Here is a 14,686-nt window from a genome sequence, read left to right on the forward strand (position 1 = left end):
CCAGCATATTAAAAATTAAAGTATAAAAAGTGCTTTCCTGGTCGTTGGGTGGGTGCTGTAGAGCATGTATATGCTTGTTGGCCCCCTCAGCACTTTTGATGTTCCTGTGATATTTCGCTAACCTATCTCGGAGCCTTCTCTTTTATGGCTGGTTACATTTTCATGCTTTTAACTAAAAGCGCACAAATTTTATTGGGAGTATTGTGTTTTGAATGCGACGAGGTTAAATCACAACCTAACCAAGCACTCCTTGTTCAAAGTTACAATGCTACACTGTAACCTAAACATTGTATAAAGGCAACTGCAACAAACACTGGCAAAGTCAATAGGTATCATCGTTGTGACTTATTGGCTTTGGCAATGGTTGAATACCACACTGTGCAGCATCATTGAAGCTGTGCAGCATGGCTGAAGTAAAACAAAAAACTTTTACATAGCAGTCTGCATCCTCTCTACAAAAATATTTTTTTTTTAGTTACTGTAGAAATTCAAATCAATAACTAAAAACAAAACACTTTTTTTAATTGGGTGTAAATGGAGAGGAAGCAACAGGAGCAGAAGTAATGGGGTGAAGCAACAGGGGGATCAGACTCAATATGGGGGCTGGTGTGGTCACTGAAGCAACATGGGCAGGGCAGACGGGCACGCAAGTAGCACAGGGAAGGCGGGGGACATGGATTCAACAAGTGGAGGGTGACACAAGGAAGCAACACACGGGAGGGCAGGGGGGCACAGAACGACAGGGGAGGGTGGAAGCAACATGGAGAAGTATACGGGCAAGTGCAACATGGAATGGGGTGGGGAGGCGCACACGGGAACAAGCAGCAGCACGAGAGGAGAGATACACAATGGAGAATGCTAAAACAAGGAAGAATGCAGGCTTTCTGCAGCGGATAGCTGGAAGGAAAGGCACATACTATAAATAACATAATACAAATAAAATCAAAATATCAAGCAATCAGTGTCTTCAGTTCCCAAGCTCACAAAAACAAGCATTGGCTGCGCGGCCGTGAAAGTGACGCAACCGCGAAAGTGAAACTGGCGTTCAGAACAAGCAGTAAATGGAATAGGGTCCTCTCTATTCACCCCCTTTGATCGGCGTCTTTATTTTCCCGTGGCAGTCATGTAAATAAACAAGTGATTGTAAATAGAGCAGAGGCTTGTTCCTGTGAAGCAGCCAGCATGAGGAGCCGTTGGGTGGAACTTCAGCAGGTCGCAAATTCCATGACTAGGCTGCGATGCCCAGATTGGGTGAAAGGGCTACCGCGTTCTGTTCTCGAGGCTTCTCATAACAAAAGACCATGCAGTGCCCCAAGCTGCACATCCGAGATTGTGAGTTTAATTAAATTGCCAATCCCTGCATGTTGGTTTTACTGTGTTGTGTACTGCTATTTGCAGACGTCCCTTACAGTCAAGTGATTACAAGTAGAGCAAGGGGGGGATTTTACATGAAGCAGCCTGCTGGAAGAGCCGGTGAGGCGGGCTTCGGTGGGACGCAAATTCCACAATAGGGTGCAAAGGCCAGACCGGGAGGAGTTGCCATCGCACGCTGTTCTTGAGGCTTCCCATGCCAGAGTCCTTGAATGCTGAAAAGAAACTGTGGGGCTCGTTGCTGAGCTAATAAAAAGGTGCGCAATGATGAGCAATGAAAACGAGCCCTGCAACAAAATTTCCAGCCCTATTTTCACTTGCGCTCAAAATGATGTGAAAGAGCAGCAGGGGAGAGGGCGTGAAAGAGCAGCAGGGGAGGGGGCGTGAAAGAGCAGCAGGGGAGGGGGTGGAGAGGAGGCTCTGAGGGAGAGTGACGACTAAAGGCCGAGAAAGAAATGCACAAGGCGGGCAGGGGAGGAGGCGGAGCGGGGAGAGCGGCATGTGGGTGTTAAGAAGCCGGGCCTTTGAAGTGAAGCTAAGCTTCACTTCAAAAGGTGTCGGAGGAATGCGGCTGACGGTGATTGCGGCTGTGCACGCGCTTTTAAGCTCAATGCACATGCGCATTGAGCTTAAAAGTCACGGGCACTGCAAGGAATCGGCACGATTCCTTGCTGCTTAGTTAAAAGTTGTTTACGCCGCAATAGGCTCGCAAGCTCGATGCGCATGCGCATCGACAGGCGAGACCTAATAACAGATGCACAGTAGGCAGAAAACGCTAATACCCAAAATGCTCAATACTCAGAGGCAGCAGCCTCGGACACCCAAGGCAAGGGGCTCAGCGGCAGCGACGTAGAGCAGGAGCTGTCGGGGAGAGTGCAGGCCTGTGACCGAGGTCACAGCCATTATTACTATTATAACAGATACCACTCCCTTAGCTGTAGAAAGTGTGCATTTTGTGCAACAATAACCCTATACCATACCCTTTACAGCTAGCATAGTTCACGTTTGCCTCATGTAACGTAACGTTTGCTTTTGTAACATGCCCACTTGTAATTTTCTCCTCATGTAACGCTACTGTTCCTATTGTGAAGTGCTCTGACACCTTCGGGTACAGTCTGCGCTATATAAAAATGCATAAAATAAAATAAATAAACCACAGATACATGGCAAGCCATCATTGAGTATGGTGTTGAATCTGTACAGAACTGTTCAGAGAAAGCCAAATAGTGAATGCCAATTCCAAAACGTGCCCTACATAGGACAGCTTTTATCTGTATCAAACTTCTGACAAACACTGAAGCTACAAAAAGAAACTAAGTTGATATCAGTAGAGACCTGAGTACTGTGAACATTTTTAGGCTATGGAGGGAGTCCATTCCTAGCACAATGTTTGCAAACAGTGACATTTCCATGAGAAATACACCACCTGAAAAGAATCTACTCAGAACAGTGTAATTCTATGAAACAGTTGTCAAAAAGCAGTATTTGCTACAAATATTCAAGATCTGAAGGTACTAAAGATTACACTCCGAACCTGCTCTATATTTTCATGATAAAACATCATGAACATCCCCCGCACCCCTTAATGGCGAGAATACTTAAAGTACTAGCGACACTCTGCTGTACTCTCAGGGTGTTCCTATCCCATTCCTTTAAAAACACTATAATCTGTATCTATCTCTCCAGAACATATCCTATGTATCTTTACTGGCCACAATTTCCTAACACCCAACCACCAAAAAAGTGTGTGGAAAGTGGGAAGGCACCTCACGGAAACATCTGCCAGGGAACTACTGATAGGTACTCGTTAGTGTGTTCCACTTATCATCTGTGGCCTCCCCACTGAGATCAATGTGAAACAAGGTTGCCCAAGTAAATTAGTGAAAAAACCTGACCGCAGAGTGAGAGCAACCAAAATCAATTATCTGGCTCTTTCCCACTAAAAACGAGCTAAACAATCACTAGCACTATTTCCAACTTTATTCACTGCTGTGTGTTTGCTCACATTAAAAATAAAGACCTACTGTCGTACTTCGTCTTTCTTATATGAAGCCAACATGTTTCATTACCTAATAAAGGGTCATATCCTAGACCAGGTATGGTCTAACACCACATGTGTAACAACACCGAGTATTCTGCCATGCCTTTGGTCAGATCACCTTATTCTTAAATTCAAATTTTGCATCGTCCCCGCTAGAGCTGCTGCGCCAGTCGCTGGCGGGCTAGCTAGGAACTGGAACGCATTGAACAAAACTGCCTTTCTACAAACACTAGCTAATACCACCCCCCTCCCTCAGAGTGAGATCAATTCCTCAGTATCCACTCTCACTGGCTGGCTACAAGCGGCCAGCGATCTTCATGCCCCTTACAAAAAAATCAGACTGTCACGACGAGCTGATGCCAATAGATGGTTCTCCTCTGACTTGAAAACTAGTAAATTGGCTCTACGGCAGTTAGAACGTCAATGGCGCCGTCAATATGACCCTGAGCTAAAAACTATTTACACTAAGGCCAGGAAGGACTACATGAGTGCCATTTCCGCTGCAAAGACGGCTTACTTTTCATCCCAAATTCTAGAATCCTCAAACAGATCTAATGATATTTTCTCTATCCTGAATGAATTGACGAACCTTGACAATGTCCGCCCTAAGATAACTCCCACCCAGTCCCTCTGCGACACACTCAACTCCTATTTTTGCGACAAAATAACAGAGATTAAAACCAGCATTCCTCAACCGGCGTTCCCACTCACTACTGGTATGACAATCAAACCAAGCCCTGGCACCCTCAGTAGGTTCTCGCCCATAACTCAGAACCAGTTCTGGGAACTACTGACAAGAGTAAAATCCGGCGCCCCCTCAGACTGCTGCCCGCCCCACATCTTGAAAGAGTGTTTTTCCACCTATCCGGCCCCTGCCCTCACACTCCTGAATGACTCTTTGACCTCCGGTATAGTTCCCTCATCGTTTAAAGAAGCCACGGTCATACCGCTTCTGAAAAAACCCGGGGCTGACCCAGCTTGTAAGGCTAATTACCGGCCCATCTCCTTATTGCCCTATCTGGCTAAGGTCTTGGAGGCCTATGTGGCCAAATGCCTTTCTAATTTCCTTGAGGATTCTTCCTGTTTCGATCCCCACCAGGCTGGTTTTCGGCCGGCACACTCCACAGAGGCAGTAGTCACCACAGTTCTAGACACGCTGCGAGATTGTGTTGACCGACGCTCCCCACAGGCCTTGGTGCTCCTGGATCTGTCGGCCGCGTTTGACACGGTCGACCACAACATCTTGATCGACCGTGTCGGACAGGCCGGCATACGGGGCACGGCGGCTGGCTGCTTGAGCTCTTTCCTGGAAAACCGCACGCAGGCACTACGTCTCGGAGATTTAACTGGCACCAGGCAATCCATTACTTGCGGAGTGCCACAGGGCTCTTCCCTGTCACCCCACCTATTCAACCTATACATACTCCCTCTGATCCAGACTCTTAGAGACGAACAGGTGAGGGTCTACAACTATGCCGATGACTTACAGCTACTTTTCACTATAGACAACACTGAAAACTCTATCCTGCATTTCCAGTCAACCATGAGGTTCATAAAATCTTGGATGGACCAAAACCAGCTGAAACTGAACCCAGGGAAAACCGAGCTGGTTCTTACTGGGGACAGCGTCAAGGTCAAGTACTGGGGCCCTCACTATTGGCCCCCGGACTTAGGTCAAGCCCCGATACCTTCCCTGTCGGCCGAAACACTTGGAGTCATCGTGGACTGTGATCTCTCATTAAAGGCACAAGTGGGCCAGGTGGTCTCCAAGTGCTTTTTCCAGTTAAAAAAAATCCGGAAGGTTCGGCGTCTTCTCACGCCCGAGGCAATCACCCAGGTCGTGATTGCCACTGTTTTATCCCATCTGGACTATGCGAATGCCATCTATCTAGGTCTTCCCAACTACCTATCTAAACGTCTCCAGATGGTACAGAATTATGACGCGAGGCTCATTTTGAATCAACCGAGGCGACAGGCAGCTTCTCCCCTACTCAGGCAATTGCATTGGCTTCCAGTCACCCAGCGCTGTGCATTCAAAACCGGGTGTATGATATTTAAATCTTTGCACTGTAAAAGCCCCAAATTCATCGACCTACTAATCACTAGATACACACCATCCCGCAACCTACGCTCACTCCATCAGGGCCTCCTCCAGACGCCTTCTTTTAAACTTAAGCGCGCTGGAGGTCGCAGGTTTGCAACACTCGCCCCTTGTTTATGGAACACCTTCCCTCTGGAGATTCGGAACTGCCAAGACCTCCTCTCTTTCGGGAAAGCCTGAAGACCTGGCTCTTCAGACAAGCACTGCAATAATTCTCTTTTCCTCATCCACGTCTATGTTACTGTCAATCTTAGCGCCAAGAAACCAATCGGTGATAGTGCGCTTAACAAATATCTTAATAACATAACATAACATAACAAATTAATACTTATCGGCAACTTCTTCAGGGCTAGGGGTCAGTCCTCGCCACACTGTGAATTAACAGCTTGATACCAGGTGGTTGCCCCCTTATGGCATACCTATATCCACCAGTTGGGGAAATCGTGTATGCGTCCACTTATGCCAATATCTTAGTGCCAGTTACTCAGCGTCAACCGGACCTCTCCAGTAGCGTTCGGTTTACTCACTCTGATCTTAGTGGGGAGGCCTCTCCTTCCAGACCCCTCTCTCTCAGATGATGGATGTGCATAGTAGGGTGTGGGAAGACCCTAACTCTACTCAGCACAACTCTTCCCAAGCCAATGGGTGCCAATGGTAGACTCTGATAAACACCATCTCCAGTAAGACTCCTTGCTACAGTAACAAGTGTGAGGAACAACAAATTAGGAAGGGTCAAGGGGATTAATATTTATAGACCCTCCAAATTCAAACACCCCTACTTAGACTAAGAACTAACACGAAAAATTGGAGGGTCTATGAGACAAGAGGCTGAGTCTGTGAGGTCCCTATTGAAATACCACACTGTTGGATTGCACAAGACCAGTCCAAGTGGTCACATGACACTAGCTGTGTAGTCGATATCCTATCCGACCACCCACTTGGCGGAGCCTCGTCATATAGGACAACTAGAACCAGGGTAGTGCGTCAAGGCCCAGATGAATTGGCCACACAATCCACAATTCTGGTTCAAACGGTGAAAGTGTCCATGCCACTACATGGTACTGGTCGTGTGCAGTGCAAACAAAAAAGTGAATAAGTGATGTTTAAAATGGCGTTCCAGGCAAAAAAAAATTCTTTATTGATATTCACCAGGACGTCAGGTTAAAAACAGGTGTAGAACAGTGTGAAAAAAATCACTGTTTGCTTAGCTATGTTGTAAAAGCGGCCAACATGTTTCTGCCAACTGATGTAACTACACCGGCATTCTTCAGGGCCATATAGATAAGCTGTTGCTACTGCATGGAAACATGCTAATGTTTTCCTATAAAGTGGAGAAGACAGACCTAGAATCCTCAAAGACTGTCAAACTACTGGTGTGGTCACATTGACCATCCTACCGTATCCCCTTGTGCAAATATCTTGATGGCTGAATGCGAAGCCGAAGGGGACCCCTTCGGCTTCGCATTCAGCCGAGAGGTACCGACGGAGAGAGCGGGGCCTCATTCTCCGAGCCGTTACCGGGTGAGGTGAGGTTTGACTCCCACATACTGCTGGGAGTGTATCCTCCATCAAGATATTTGCACAAGGGGATACGGTAGGATGGTCAATGTGACCACACCAGTAGTTTGACAGTCTTTGAGGATTCTAGGTCTGTCTTCTCCACTTTATAGGAAAACATTAGCATGTTTCCATGCAGTAGCAACAGCTTATCTATATGGCCCTGAAGAATGCCGGTGTAGTTACACCAGTTGGCAGAAACATGTTGGCCGCTTTTACAACATAGCTAAGCAAACAGTGATTTTTTTCACACTGTTCTACACCTGTTTTTAACCTGACGTCCTGGTGAATATCAATAAAGAAATTTTTTTTGCCTGGAACGCCATTTTAAACATCACTTATTCACTTTTTTGTTTGCACTGCACACGACCAGTACCATGTAGTGGCATGGACACTTTCACCGTTTGAACCAGAATTGTGGATTGTGTGGCCAATTCATCTGGGCCTTGACGCACTACCCTGGTTCTAGTTGTCCTATATGACGAGGCTCCGCCAAGTGGGTGGTCGGATAGGATATCGACTACACAGCTAGTGTCATGTGACCACTTGGACTGGTCTTGTGCAATCCAACAGTGTGGTATTTCAATAGGGACCTCACAGACTCAGCCTCTTGTCTCATAGACCCTCCAATTTTTCGTGTTAGTTCACAGTAACAAGTGTACCTACCACAGTGAATTCAAACATCAAATACTCCTTTCTACTTTTCACAGTACTACGAGAGTCCCGCGAGATTGTAACATTTATTTTTTAAAGAATGAACCTTCTACTCATCATAGTGGTCATCTGTTATACACTTCTTCTCAAAAAGAAGGACCACAATATGCATTCCTACTAGTAGAGTGTATTGAGAACTCATCTACTCCTTTTTATGATTCACACTCCTGCAAGATCCTAAACATTTGTTAAAAACTATATATATAATTGTCTTCACAGTAGTTATCCCTTAGACACCTCTTCTTTAAATCTAGGGGTACAGCATGCCTTTCTGCTGCCCCCTTTATTTATTTTTTGCTTAGTTTCGAAACACCTCCAATTCTACACAGTAAACAGTAATGGCAGCCATTTAATTTCTAAAATTCTAACAGCTAGCCAATCGGAGCACTCTCTTGTGGGACTCAGCGGAGCCTCTTGCTCTCGCGAGAGTGTGAAGGCTCACAGAAAAAACAATCCACTCAACCAATCAAAGGCCTCCATTTTTTAATCTGCACTTTCGCTGGACATTTGCAAAACTCTTGCAAGCCCAACTGCCATAATATACAATTATTTGTAACACTTAATATCTACAAAAACTGCTGAACGAATTTACATAACCATCAGGATCCCATCAGGACCAGAATAGGTAAAGAAGGAAGGCGGATAGCCTTGACGAATGTGTGACTACAGGAGTCTGCCCCCTCTGGGATCCATAGTTGGTATTTTACCGTAAGTACGGCTACACCACTGCATGCACAGCACACCTTAGCAAGTGTGCTGAATAATTCACGTGGCCACGTACGCCTTTGCCACACTTCACTTCTCAATGGTCCTGAAGAAAGCCTACTTATTACATACAAGGCTGAAACATGTTGCTCAGTCAATAGGGATAACAAAAACCAATATCATCTTCACAATATACCCGCTTTGTTTTTTTTGTGGTTTTTTTTTAGTTTGGAAAACCTTTATTGTGTCATTTTACCAGAACACAGCGTCTGGCCTACAACCTCATTGGGCCGGCCGCAAATATGAGTACTACACTTTTATCAATCGTAGTAACACAGCACTTCAGCCGACAGCCATAGGTCCGGCGGCGTAGCAATGAGAAAGGAATATAGCCAGTACTTGTAGCACCAATTCAGGTTCTCCTACCAGTCTTTTGTTCATGTGTCTTAGACAAACTAACCAACAAATAACTACCCCCCCTCCCCCCAAAACCTTGGGATCTTGGTTAATAGCAACCTCGAGTGAGGAAGAGTGAGTAAGAAAGGCAATCGGGAAGCACAAAGGCCACAGGTTCAAATGCATTCATGATGACATTGTCAGTTCGTGTGTACCGGAGGCACTCAGCATCACAAAGAAGACCATCGTCAGTGCAGGAGGACAACAGTAAATAATCAGCTCAGATAGAACGCTGCGCCCCCGTAGGAGCATGTGACTCACGTCCCAATCCATTCCTATGAAATGCATAAACAGGAGAACACCCACCACTCGACAGCAAGCAGCACCAAATGACCATGTCCACCATAGTAGAGCAGTATTATATATCAAAAAGAAAAAGCACAGCTAATCGTATACCCGCTTTGTTTTTAACCGTGCCCCAGGATCCAAGTAATAAACACTATCAGTGGGGGATCCCAGAGGCATTTTTAAAACACCCCTTTGAGCACCCCTCATAACCAACAAAAAAACACTCCGCTGTAACTCAGGTGTCTAAGCACAGCTGGGTTGCACTCGGAAGCCCAGCTGGGAACCCAATGATGAAGCATGCCACCATCTAGGTTGGTGGATGAGGGTTCTTCTTAAAAAACATTGTTTTTTTCTGTATTCCAGTGTATAACACTGAGTCATCTTTGCATGTAGATTAATTAGTGGGTTAGTCCACATTGTTCTTCACGAATTTACACCAAATCACAAACAGCACAATCTGTGGACCAAAGTCTAGCTTCTTGCGAAATTTGGTGTAATACCGTTCAGCAGTTTTTGCTGTAGCCTTGTCTAAAGAAGTCTACGGAAAATGCGTTTTGGGATTCTTCTTATTTCTTACCCCGTCTCCCCACCTTTGATGGATCACCCCGAAACTTTCCAGGAAGGAGCTAAGGTAGATACATTAATTATTTGGACAGTTTGTGATGATTCGTCAAACGGGCCAAAGTTGTTAGCAAACCAAAAAAACGCTCTCTCTTTGGAAAAGTAGACCTACCTATAACTGCCTAGTGGTTACAGGGACGTTGGAGTTAGGTTCAGAATTTACAGACACAAAACCATAGAACTTCACCAGTTATAGTTAAAGTTATCTCAAGTAACTGTAACGTGTGCCCTAAGGTAACTATAAATCATGCTTTCACCATGCACAGTTTTCTCATCAATAATTTTATTGCAAATGTTGCAGTGATATTATCAATGATGTCATGACTGATGTAATATGTGGGGTAATTAGCAGTGCACGGCAAAGGCGCAAGTTCTAGTTACCTTAGGGCAAGAGTTATAGTTACTTGTGATAACTTTAAGCAGAGTATTAACTTTAAGGCCCTGTGCAATGTCTACAAAGCGCTTCATGGTATGGGACCAGACTATCTGAAGGGTGACTTTTAATTGGTACCTTCCCAGTAGAACGCTACAATCCAGTTCAGCCCAAAATTTTAAATTTCCTAACTTCAAACGATCATCTTGGGGTGGCAAGTTTTATTATCTGCATGGCCATAAAATAGAACAGGCTACCCTTAAGTCTTAAATCTGCGACAAATCTGTTATCCTTCAGAAAATCTTTAAAAGCTGTTTATTCATTAATCAGTAATGGCCCAATCTGACCTTTAGCTGCAGTGCCATGATGCCCCTGGGTATTTATGCGCTTTACAAGTGTTTAAAATATCCTGTCACAATGCTGTATTTCTATGGTTTTGTGTCTGTAAATTCTGAACCTACCTATAACTTCCGTGTAACCTTATTTTTAGTGAATTTTTAAGGTTTTAATAAATTCTATTTCCTAACTGTAACCTCTGATTTTTGCAATGAATTTCTGTTTCTGTCATGAAGTATAATGTAGTAAATCCCAGAAGACTTAAATACTTCAAGATGTGTGTTTATTAACGACAGCTGCAGCAGTCTCAGAGTAACTGTTTTCACATAGAATCTCTAAACCAGCAATCCACATGTCATTCTAGATTCCAATGACAAAACGTTAGGATATAACCAAACCAAGATCACCACAATATCTCCCTTCTTTTACATAAATGAAAAGAGAACAAATAGAAATAAATAAGCATGGCATGAACACATAAATTTACAGTGATAAATCCACCAATACATACATTACATTAGTATGTGGTAGAAATGAACTAAGAATGAACATCAATCACAAAACCTTAAAGGTCTGACAATATTCCGTCTACTACTCCTAAGTTCAGATTCTGGATGGATATAACACTTTGGTTCAGTGACATGAATATCAGAAGAGAAAGATGAAGAAGGAAAAGCAAGAGAAAGCAAAGACGACTTGGATGAAACACCAGGATCGTGGGGAAGAACATCATGAGTATGCACCTTCACCACTCTTCCCTTATTCCACCATTCATTTCTGCTGGTTCTCACTGCATACCTGGTCATAACCTCAATTCTGACAGAAGGTTTAAATTTCGACATTCTCTTAGGAACATGATTAGGATTCTTGACACAAACCCAGTCTCCTACACGTAGTCTATTTTCTACTGGTTTGACTCTGTGGAGAGTGTCATATTGACTTTTCATCTTACCTTGAAACTCTTCCACTTTAGGTCTCACAACTTTGTCCATATTTAGCATGTGATAATTTTTTTGCTGACATTCTCTTAACCAAGCAGGACATAATCTAGAGGCAGGTGGTCGTCCTCGCAAAACTTCGAATGGTGAAATGCCTGAAACAACATTTGGGCAACATCTATGTGACCACAACATTTCTTCAACGTATTTACAAATATCAAACTTATTCTGAATGCCCCCCTGAATGCACTCAACTAATGTATGATTCATTTTTCTACAAGACCATTGGCCTGTGGGTGATATAAAGCTTACCACTTGTGTTTGATGGCATTGTTGTCAAGAAAACTCTTCATCTCTTTTGACACGAACTGGACACCATTGTCCGAGACAATTTCTTTAGGAAAGCCTTCTCTTAAAAATAAATTTTTCAAAAACTTGATAACACTAAGAGTGTTAGGTTCCTCTACAAACTCTACCTCCCACCATTTGCTGTAGTAATCAACTACGATAGCAAACCTTCGCTTCCGTGGAAGGGTACCAAAAGGACCAATAAAGTCTATGGCAAGCTTGGACCAAACAGTGTTTGGTAATTTAACGGGCTGTAGAGGAACTGCTTCGGTTTTATGGCCTTTGTCACTAGTGGCACAGACAACACATCCCCGAACACTGGCTACAATGGCAGAATCCATAATGGGCCACCAATAACTGTCTCTAATTTCCCTTTTAGTTATGCTTTGACCATACATAATGATTCTTTCCCTCAGACAGGAGGAATGAATTTGTCTCCCCGTACCAGCATCCCTTTATCTTCAATTGACAACTCATCTGCTACTTTGAAATAAGGTTGTAAATTCTGAGGTAGTATTTTGTCCTTAGGCCAACCAGACATAACATACTTCCTAACATTTTCCAATTCAGTATCTTTCAAGGATTCAGAAAACCATTCCTGTTCACTGAAAGTAGTGTCATGACATATATCAACACTTGCAATCAAACATTCTTCATCATTTTCATCACAATTTTCTGGGTAATCGGTAAAACGCAAAGGTGAACGAGATAAGTAATCCGCTCTTATGTTTTTACCACCTGGTATGTATTCAATAGTGAAGTTATACTGTAGGAGTTTAGAGCTCAATCTTGCTATTCTAGAAGTGTGGTCCTTGATAGTAGTTCCACTCAAAATACTGACTTAAGGTTTGTGGTCCGTCTTGAGCACAAATTTTCTCCCCCCAAAAAAAATTTGAATCTTTCAACAGCCCAACAACAACTCAAAAGTTCCTTTTCAATGACTGATTTTTTTTTTCATTAGACCTCAAAGATCTAGAAGCAAACCCAATAGTTACTTCATTTTTCCCTTTCATCTGAGCAATGGTTGCACCCGGACCATCATTACTTGCGTCTACAGTAATGATACATTCTTGTGAGGAGTCAAACAGTGCAAGGACACCAGCTGAGATGATTTCTTTTTTTAAACCCTCAAACTCCTCTTGACATTAATCTTCCCATAACATTTTTTTTCTTTCTTCAAAAATTCTCTTAATGTGACAGTTTTTGCTGAAAAATGGTGAATAAACTTTGAATAAAATTCACAGAGTCCTAAAAATGAACCCACATTCTCTTCTGTTTTTGGTATAGGAGCCTTAGTTATAGCATCAACCAAACCTGGTCTAGGTTCAACCCCTTTTTCTGAGATTACATGACCTAGATACTCTATTGAATCTTTAGCAAATTCACATTTACCACGATTTGCTGCAACACCAAACTTTTGTAATCTTTCTAAAACAGTGGACATGCGTTTGTCAAGAACAGATTCTTTTAATGGATCTGGGGTTGGCCACAGGGCCTGGCTGCCCCCACCTGCAGCCAACCCCACTTAAATGTGGAGAGCGCATGCAAACCCCTCCTCCCGGGCTCATTTCTGGCCCCAGGGACTGTACCTGCGAGGGCTCAGCCATATTAAGAAAAGGGGAAGGAGGGCACCCAGCCCCCCTCACCAGGCCAATATTGGCCCAGGAAACCCCATACCCTAGAGCCTATTCAATTAATAAATGGATAGGGGGCCGCACGTCCACCCTCACTGGGCCTATTTCGGCCTTGGGGATGCCATCTGACGGGTCTCGCCTTATTATGAAGTGGGAGGGAGGCAAGCAGCTCACCTCCTTAGACCAAAATGCCCAGTACATAGTGGGTGCCCTGGAGCCCTCACAGGGCGGCTACTGTATATTAAAAAGGAGAGGGGGCACACAGTCCCCCTGCTTAGGCCATTATTGCCACAGAGATCCCATCCCCGGAGGCCTATTTAATTCATAATAGGGGAGGTGGAACGCAACCCCCTTCTCAGGCTGAATTTGGCCCCGGGGACCCCACCTCCCCGCCTGGCCTTACTATGAAGGGGGCGTGAAATGGCACTGGACAGGGCTCCTTGTGGACCCACTCAACTACTATTGAATTTATTGATCTTGTCCCGCAAAGGTGACCGTCTCCAGGGCCGTAAATCTCCTGGGGAAGGGGGCTATGCAGGCCCCTTCCTCAATTTATGTATATATATATATATATATATATATATATATATATCCAACAAAACGTCGTCCTAATATCTTTCCAAAAGACAACAAGCTGAGGCCCAGATGCATTCAAGGTGAATATTTATTAGCGATCACACCCAACGCGTTTCGCAGCCGCAGCCGCTTGATCACGATTCTCGTGATCAAGCGGCTGCGGCTGCGAAACGCGTTGGGTGTGATCGCTAATAAATATTCACCTTTAATGCATCTGGGCCTCAGCTTGTTGTCTTTTGGAAAGATATTAGGACAACGTTTTGTTGGATTTATTGGGGTAAGGCGAAACCCCGCTGAGGCCCGCGGGCTGATTTCGCCAAGCGTTTGGATATATATATATATATATATATATATATATATATATATATATATATATATATATATATATATATATATATATATATATATATATATATATATATATATATATATATATATATATATATATATATATATATATATATATATATATATAGAAAGACACCATTCCACCCAGGGCCAGCCGAACACACGGCGGGTGCAACCGAAAAGCGGAGGTGGAACCGCTTTAAAGATCAACAAACACATGGCAACTTCGGTACACAAACGGTGCATTAGTGGGCTTAATCGTATCCGCAGACGCGTTTC

The sequence above is a fragment of the Lissotriton helveticus genome, chromosome 8, assembly GCF_964261635.1.
Source record: "Lissotriton helveticus chromosome 8, aLisHel1.1, whole genome shotgun sequence".
Lineage (NCBI taxonomy): Eukaryota > Metazoa > Chordata > Amphibia > Caudata > Salamandridae > Lissotriton > Lissotriton helveticus.